General features: G+C 43.7%; 1 pseudogene; it reads left to right on the top strand.

Annotated features, from left to right (window-relative positions):
- Window positions 1-5,181: 5,181 nt before the first annotated feature.
- On the top strand, window positions 5,182-5,300 carry LOC136646462 (5S ribosomal RNA; annotated as a pseudogene).
- The last annotated feature ends 4,444 nt before the right edge of the window (window positions 5,301-9,744 follow it).

The raw sequence follows: 9,744 nt of genomic DNA, 5'->3' as shown, positions 1-9,744 counted from the left end.
GCTTGTCAGCCAGTGTGGGAGGCAACTGGGGGCCAGAAGTGATACCAGACTGTGAAAGACCCATCTGAAATGTTATGCGGTTCTTGAAAGATAGAACCTTTCTGTTATTGTAAAAATCCCCTCGAGGGTTTAGAGATAGCCTACCTATGTGAACCACCTTGAATAAAGTCAGAGGAGTAATCTGATGACCAGAAAGACAGTATATAAATACTACTACTACTACTACTACTACTACTACTACTACTACTATTACTACTATTACTACTATTATTATTATTATTATTATTATTATTTATTTATTTATTTATTTATTTATTTATTTATTTATTTATTTGTTAGAAGGGAAGCAGGGAGGAGGAGGAGACCATGGTGGGACAGAGGGTGGATCGCAGCCTGGAAGGGGGCAGTATCAGTGGCACCAATATCCTACCTCCCTTCCAGGCCTCAGTCTGCCTTCCTGAGTTCATTCAAACTTGTGCCAGCTAAATTGTTGGCTCAGGTCTCAGTAGACCTGTTCTGCTGCTGGAGGCTTGCCCCAGTGTTTGTCTCTCCTGCAGGAGACAGTCTACACTCCCAGTGGCACAGCTGCATCAGCAGGGCAGGGAAACAATAGGGTTGGAATATTATTCTCTTGAAAACTAATTTTGTTGTTCATTTTTGTTCTCTGTTGCAATTGTTTTTTTTTTAAATTTGGTGTTTAGTTTTGCCATATTATGGTGTACCACACAGATTTAATTGTTTGCATTTTTATGGTTGCAACCCCCTTTGGATCTTGCTAGCAGAAAGGCAGGATCCAAATGCTTGAAACCAAATGGTATTCTTGAAATGAAAACGACGTTTGAAAGAAACAATTAATCAGTTCCAGCTTTCCCATAAGCAAAGATTTCACCAGTTACATTTTGCTTTAACAAAACAAAGCTCGCATGCTTCAACAATAATATTTGCTATCCATCAAGCAGATCTACATTAAAAAGCTGCATCAATGAAGGGTATAAAAACGATTGTACTAATATGGGTTAATCTGAACAAACATTGTCAAAAAAAAACCCCAAAATCTGATCATACGTCATTCTAAAAAGCTTATTAATTTACAATATAACATTATTCCCTTTACACAAATGTGTGTTTGCATTAGACAATCTTCATTATAAGAAGCCTGGCTCCCATTATCCTGTGCCCAGACAAGTACTTTTCACTTTAAATGGTACATTGATTTGTTTTTGGCATTGCTGCAAAAAAAGAAGAGAAAAGAAAACCTAGAAGCATTTCTGCCCATTTTTTCGAATGTTTATCATGCACCTGTCAAATTTTGAATAGGAAGACTTTGGGCTTATATTTGCAGTGCTTTTATAGCTGCAAAGCACTTTAGATACATTACTTAATTATACCTCATAATGTTCCTGCGACATAGAACAAATCAGACTTAATTCTTCCATGTTGATAATAAATCACTTGGAGTTTGAATTGACCTTGATAATTCATCTAAAAAGAAATAAAAACGTATTTATTTCAGGATGTTATTGCAGAATGTGCAAGGTGCAGCCAGACTATAAATATTTTTGGCAAACCTTTTTGGGGCTATTTTCTGCAATTTATGTGGGGTCAAGGAACATCTTTTTATTCCTCATCCACTGAGATATAACCTTGACTTTGCTCTGAAATCAGTCTTCTAATATTGGCCATAGTTCCAGTCTAACACATACTGAAACCTTTTGATGGGCCAGTCTGTGAGCTCTATTAGGAGTTGGAGGAATAGAGGTGTCTAATTATTGAAAAAGAGGATTCACCAAATTTGAGGAAATCAGCCTTCAAGTCACCCACATGCTTCACATTTATTGAAGCTGTTCATTTCTAAGAGCCCAATCCTGAACTCTGTTACCACTGGCACTGTTACTCAGTGCTGGCTCTGGGTGTTGTGAACATGCCGTAAAGCACCCGAAGAATAGGAAGTGCCAATAAGCGTTGTGCCTCAGCGCCCGGGGGATGGCTGGCCAGCACTCTTGCAAACTGAAATTGAAAACACTTTGTAGTGGTGCAGTCTTTGAAGGAGAAGAGAGCACAGAGATGAGGAGATGAGGGCAGCTACTGTGGCTGGGGGCTTTCTAAGCAGGGAAAACCCTCCCTGAAATTGACAGAATGGAAGTCTTTGTTGGAGAGGGACTATCCAAGTAGGTAGCATGGATGCTGTCAGTGTGGAAGGAAACAAAAATGCCAAAGTTTTACTTCCAGAGCAAGGATACTTACAGGGATCTGAATGAAAAATACAAAGACATTCCTGAATGAATCATGGTAAGAGGCATCTGGAACATCTCCTTGGTGTACAATCAGGAGTTTCCTGGCCTTGAGTTAAGATGTCTCCCGGAGTTTACATGGCTTGATTGCACCCCAATAAAGGAAGTTCCTGAAGGGATAAAAAGTATGGCAGGGTGTATACAGCAGCCATGGTTGAGTCATTGTTAGGAGAGATATCCCCAGGAGAAGACTGTCCAAGTGGTCTGGTCACTGGGCAGTTAACCTATTATTTAGGAAGATGTGTGCTTGCAAATGAAATTAGGCTAAGGTGCGGATCCTGAACTGTCAAGTCCTTAGAGAAGGGTGACCCACAGATGTCTTGCAATGATTCAGTCTTCTGTTCAAATTAATGGCCCTTTGTTAGCAGTATTTTCATGAGAAGAAACCCTGCATCATGCCTCACCCCTTCTGGGGAGAAGTCCAGGCCGACCTTCTGGAATGCCTGTCAAGGAACCAAAGAGAGGCTGTGTACATTTGAAATGGGAGGTCATTGGCAACAGGTTAAATCAGGCTAATTAATGTTTCCAATTGCAGTCGCTAAAATATGGTGATGTAATAGCTTCAGGAAGTGAGGGGGAATGCACATAACAGGGCTTAACTGAGGAATAACAGGCTGTATGATTAACCAAAGTTGCTGTCAAACGCGTGACAGAGATAGTCAGGGGTGGAATATATCAAACCCTCATCCTAAAGCAGCATGTAGCTGGCACCAAGAGTGGCTTGCATGCTATAACTAGATCTTAGGCTGATCTGCACATTCATACTCACCAGGGACTAGGGCATTGAATGTGAATGACACTGCAGTGTGAATTCACACTGCAGATGACATCAGAGGTCACACTTTGACCACATCGTAGATCACTTCCAACACAATGCTTTTCAGTTGTGTCAGTCCAAACATTTGGATGCCAGTTATCAAATGGTTGGTAGCAAAGTGATGGGAGCTCAAATGATTATATGTATGTGAAGCAACTTCTGATGTTTGTGTATTGTCATTGAAACAGGTATTCCTAGTTCCACTCCACAGCTCAATCCACCTTAACCCCCCCCACACACTGATGCAGACATACCAAGTAGGTGCATGCCATATCCTGTAGAAGGGGCAGTTGGAGTGGTTTTCTTGGTGTAAGTGAACTTTTGTTCACTTCTCCTGGAGTAAGCTCCCATATTCCTTATGGGACAATTTGGCCTTGATTTTGCTGGTGCAGGTCTGAGGTGTGTAAAGGCAAAGAGAAGGATAGGATTCAGTTTCAAACACATGCTGCTGAACCCTCTTTCTTTTTCCTTTGCTCCACCTCCTTCCCTACCTTGCTCACCCAGAAACTCCCCCATTCCATCCCTATTCCTTTTCCTCCCACAGCCCACCCCCACTGTCACCTTACCTTATGCCAGTGGATGATGGCCAGCCTGTGCACATGGCCACCAGTCATTGCCATGCCATGTGCCACCAGTCATTGTCATTGCCATATGCCCCAGCAGCATCAGAGCATTATACCATCATGTGACTTCCAGCAAGATCCAGGCACTTCCACTTGAATCCTGCTGGCTCTGCAAGTATAGCATGCATTCCACCAGTGAGGACCTTATTCTGGATTGGGTGGTTACACCAGTTATGATAATCTCATATCACTGGTGTGGAGTGGATGTACCTCTCCTGTCCTGGCCTTCTGATATTACTGTGGTCTCAAAGCCAGGAGTGGTGCTATTGTAGTACACAAAAAATCACCTGAAACATAGAGAGAATGCAGAGAATTCCAGAGCCTGAAACTTTGTAGTGTTTGTTTCTGGTGTGTACAGCCAAGGGCCAAATCCTATCCAACTTTCCACTGCTAATGCAGTCACAACGCAACTCTGAGGTAAGGAAACAAATGTTCTCTTATCTTGAGGAGGCCTCCAGCACTGCCCTCCCACAGCAGGATGCAGCACACACCCTGTTGGCATGGCTTTATCAGCACTGGAAAGTTGGATAGGATTGGGCCCTAAGTCTTAACTGAACACAGTGGGCTTACTTCCGAGTAAAAACATTGACAATTTCCAAACACCTCTACAAATTGCAATTGCAGCAAGCAGTTGAGGTATACACAGTTTCACAATTTAAAATTTACCATTTAAAAAGCAAAGGGAGATAGGGTTAAATGAAGTATTCATACTGTGCAGTAGAAAAAAATGGCATATAGCAAAAGGAGATGAAAAAAAAATAAAGTAAATTAGAATTTAAAATTACTCTGGGGATGTAGCCTCTGTCCTTCAGTGCAAACTGTCCTGCTCCTATAACCTTACACTCAAACCATTCAGAATAGGAATGTCTTAATAACATCCAAACCTATCTAGTATGTATCATGCCAGGCAGGCTGAATTAATTTGGACATTAAATACAAAGGAGGCTTAATTGGCACTATCTTGCTGCTCATAATTGGCACGTACACTTTGTGAAGCTGTCTTTTTGCAAAGAAATGTTATTTCAGGATTTATGATTATGTTTCCCAAAGTCTACACATTTTTTGAAGCAAGATTTACAGAACTTCATTCAATTACATAGCAAACAATTAGGTAGTACTAACTCAAAGAGATAGCTGTGGTCATGCATTCACCATAGCCAAGGCACACCCTCTTAAATCGGTTGAATGTCGCAATTCAGAAACACAGAAGCCCTAGCTGTTGTGTGGGCTTATTCACACTTTCACTTATATGGACATCATTTCTTGACTGTCATGTTTAAAGCCACTGCAACCTATGTCAACCAGGACTTCATTTTGACCACCAGCCTATATAAAATGCTTATGATCTAAAGCCCTGGCATGACCAACCCTGTAGATGCTTTTTCAAGACAACAATGTACTTGGGCTTCAGCCATTCATACAGCTTCATAACTAGCAGAAGCCCATGGATGCTTTTTGTTCTTAAACCCTGCACATGCCTGATCTCGTCTGATCTCGGAAACTAAGCAGGGCCAGGCCTGGTTAGTATTCGGATGGGAGACCACCTGGGAATACCGGGTACTGTAGGCTTATACCATAGTCTTTCAAGACTGAAGGTTGCCAACCACCATGCTATTCCCAAAGCCATGACACTACATCAGGTTCAAGAAGCCGAAGCCAAAGCCGCAGATCCCATTCTTCATATGCACATTAGAAAGTCTCTTAAATGGAGTCAGGGCTCTGATCCACTAGTATTCTAATCAAGCTGGCACATACTCTCCAGAGTCACAAATGGCCTTTCTTATCACTTGCTACATGATCCGTTTTTGTTTTTTTTTTAACCTGGAACATGTTACATGAAAAACATGTGTTCTACCACTGAATCAGCTTCAATGTCTCTATGTTTCTTTAGTACTTAAAGGAAAATACCAAGAATTGTTCAATAGGATTGGGCCAACAGTCTCTCACTGAATGCTTCATGGTTAGAAGTAACAGCAACAAAAACCTGGGAAGCCACTAGTGTGGCGGTGCATCAGGATGTAATAATCTGGCATCATGAAGCCCAGTGGTGTCACTAGGGTTCACGTCACACGGTGCGTGATGCCAGTGCGTCACCCCCCATGCAGTGGGCGGGGCAATACCCCAGGTGGTGGGCTTGGTGATGTACTATCTCTCCGCCCACCACTGGATTTTTGGCAATACCTTTTGACAGAACAAATATAGAACACATTCTGAATGAAATTACGCATTGATTGATCTATAACATGATGGTATTATTCCTCCAAATTGTGATTTTAGTGATTTTGGTCACTAGTGGTGTCACCCTCCGGGTGTCAACTTACTAACATCTTATTGCATCAGTTATTCTCTGACAGACATGAATAACACAGCTGCAACATGGGAATGAATAAATGTTGCAATCATGCACTTCTAAGGTGAAGCATTTGGCAAAGACAGTGAACCCAATACTGAGATAAAAGTTCTCAAACTTTTAGCACTGGGACCCACTTTTTAGAATGACAATCTGTCCAAGACCCACCAGAAGTGATGTCATGCTGGAAGTGACATCATCAGGCAAATTAAAATAAATAAGTATAAATAATTAAGGTAAAACAAATAATTAAATAAGCAGCAGCCAGCCCTGTTCCACCAAGTGAATTTCCTTCGTAGCCTGCCTGCAATAACACGCCCCCCCCTTCAAAACCAGTAAGGTTTTCAGCCCTACCCAGTGCCCAGTTCAATTGAAGAACTTCTGTTTAAACCAGATCACTGTCAGGATCCACCTGGCTTTGTAAGTCTCAAAAAGTTCACCTTATCAGCTGAAGCCTTTGTTTTGATCCTTTTTAGTGGGGGGGGGGGCTGCCTTCTGGAGCACTTGTTTAGCTGCAGGTGCATAGGATCAGGACCATTCTGGTAGCCTTGCACTCTCCTTCCCCGATCTTCCACACCAGCCAAGGCACGTTTGCTTACTCGCGAGTAAACGTGACCATGAGGCTTAGTTTCGCTTTCCATAGGGCTCATTCATCTGCTTGGAGGAAGGGACTTCCTTCTCAGATGTTTTTGGGGGCTACATTCATTGAATCAGGACCATTCTGGTGATGTTGGATTCCTCTCAGCCTGCCCTTTCCGACGGACTAAGGCACGTTCACCTACTCACAAGTAAGCATGCGATATGGCTCGGTTTCACTTTCCATGGAGCTCCATGCATTTTTTGTTCTCCAGCTTTTTGGCCATAACTTTTGAAAGAAAGGAGATATTTCACTATGGTTTTTTGCATTGCATTCCACTCAAAATTCCACATCCAATGGTATATAATAGATGGGGTTACTCCTAACCACTGTGATTTTAGCTTTGTCACCCCCCCAAGTGCACGTCCCCCCTGTGCGTATCACCTGGTGTGGTCCGCAACCCCCGCACCCCTCTAGCGACGCCACTGATGAAGTCTTTCCCAATAGGCTTTGCGAGGCAACAGCAGTGGCGTGTGAATCATAATCTGTACATTTGCTGCACCAGCAACCTCCATACAGTGCAGTTTACACTAGAAGCTGCTTTTGGCTGAGTCAGACCATTGGCCCATATTGTTTACATCAACTAGAAGTGGCTTTTGGGCAATGATCTTTCTCAGGCCTTCCTGAGCACACCAGATAACAAGAGACCTCATCCTGGTGCCCTCCCCTACATCTGGCATTCTGACTTAACCCATTCCTAAAATCAGGAGGTTGCGCATACACATCATGGCTTGTACCCCATAATGGATTTTTCCTCCAGAAACTCGTCCAATCCCCTTTTAAAGGCGTCTAGGCTAGACGCCAGCACCACATCCTGTGGCAAGGAGTTCCACAGACCGACCACCCGCTGAGTAAAGAAATATTTTCTTTTGTCTGTCCTAACCCGCCCAACACTCAATTTTAGTGGATGTCCCCTGGTTCTGGTATTATGTGAGAGTGTAAAGAGCATCTCCCTATCCACTCTGTCCATCCCCTGCATAATTTTGTATGTCTCAATCATGTCCCCCCTCAAGCGTCTCTTTTCTAGGCTGAAGAGGCCCAAACGCCGTAGCCTTTCCTCATAAGGAAGGTGCCCCAGCCCCGTAATCATCTTAGTCGCTCTCTTTTGCACCTTTTCCATTTCCACTATGTCTTTTTTGAGATGCGGCGACCAGAACTGGACACAATACTCCAGGTGTGGCCTTACCATAGATTTGTACAACGGCATTATAATACTAACCGTTTTGTTCTCAATACCCTTCCTAATGATCCCAAGCATAGAATTGGCCTTCTTCACTGCCGCCGCACATTGGGTCGACACTTTCATCGACCTGTCCACCACCACCCCAAGATCTCTCTCCTGATCTGTCACAGACAGCTCAGAACCCATCAGCCTATATCTAAAGTTTTGATTTTTTGCCCCAATGTGCATGACTTTACACTTACTGACATTGAAGCGCATCTGCCATTTTGCTGCCCATTCTGCCAGTCTGGAGAGATCCTTCTGGAGCTCCTCACAATCACTTCTGGTCTTTACCACTCGGAAAAGTTTGGTGTCATCTGCAAACTTAGCCACTTCACTGCTCAACCCTGTCTCCAGGTCATTTATGAAGAGGTTGAAAAGCACCGGTCCCAGGACAGATCCTTGGGGCACACCGCTTTTCACCTCTCTCCATTGTGAAAATTGCCCATTGACACCCACTCTCTGCTTCCTGGCCTCCAACCAGTTCTCAATCCACGAGAGGACCTGTCCTCTAATTCCCTGACTGTGGAGTTTTTTCAGTAGCCTTTGGTGAGGGACCGTGTCAAACGCCTTCTGAAAGTCCAGATATATAATGTCCACGGGTTCTCCCACATCCACATGCCTGTTGACCTTTTCAAAGAATTCTATAAGGTTTGTGAGGCAAGACTTACCCTTACAGAAGCCATGCTGACTCTCCCTCAGCAAGGCCTGTTTGTCTATGTGTTTTGAGATCCTATCTTTGATGAGGCATTCCACCATCTTACCCGGTATAGATGTTAGGCTGACCGGCCTATAGTTTCCCGGGTCCCCCCTCTTTCCCTTTTTAAAAATAGGCGTGACATTTGCTATCCTCCAATCTTCTGGTACCGTGGCCGTTTTGAGGGACAAGTTGCATACCTTAGTCAAGAGATCTGCAACTTCATTCTTCAATTCCTTAATAACCCTTGGGTGTATGCCATCAGGGCCCGGTGACTTATTGATCTTTAATTTATCAATGAGGTCTGAAACATCTTCTCTTTTAACCTCTATCTGACTTAACTCCTCGGTCAGGAGGGGCCGTTCGGGCAGCGGTATCTGCCCGAGGTCTTCTGCCGTGAAGACAGATGCAAAGAACTCATTTAATTTCTCTGCCATCTCTAAGTCTCCTTTTATCTCCCCTTTCCCTCCCTCACCATCCAGAGGGCCAACCGCTTCTCTGGCGGGTTTCCTGCTTCTAACATATTTGAAGAAGCTTTTATTATTCCCCTTAATGTTGCTGGCCATGCGTTCCTCATAGTCTCGCTTGGCCTCCCCTATCACCTTCTTACATTTCTTTTGCCACAGTTTATGTTCCTTTTTATTCTCTTCATTAGGGCAAGACTTCCATTTACGGAAGGAAGCTTCCTTGCCCTTCACAGCCTCTCTAACTTGGCTGGTTAGCCATGCAGGCACTCTCCTGGATTTAGTGGAACCCTTCTTTATTTGCGGTATACACTTCTGCTGGGCCTCTATTACTGTTGTTTTAAGCAGCCTCCATGCACTCTGGAGAGACTGGACTCTTTTTACCCTCCCTTTCAACCTCCTTCTAACCAGCCTCCTCATTTGAGGGAAGTCCGCCCGTCGGAAGTCAAGGGTTTTTGTTAGAGATTTGCCTGGTATTCTTCCCCCAACGTGCACGTCAAAACGGATCGCAGCATGATCACTGTTCCCCAATGGCTCAGTAACGTTTACATCTCTAACCAGGTCCTGCGTACCGCACAAAATTAAATCCAGAGTCACCTGTCCTCTGGTGGGCTCCGTGACTAGCTGATCTAAGCCACAGTCA

This window comes from Tiliqua scincoides, chromosome 3 (genome assembly GCF_035046505.1).
Source record: "Tiliqua scincoides isolate rTilSci1 chromosome 3, rTilSci1.hap2, whole genome shotgun sequence".
NCBI classification, from domain to species: domain Eukaryota; kingdom Metazoa; phylum Chordata; class Lepidosauria; order Squamata; family Scincidae; genus Tiliqua; species Tiliqua scincoides.
The sequence above is the reverse complement of the archived record's forward strand: the minus strand, read 5'-3'. Positions and strand labels throughout refer to the sequence as shown.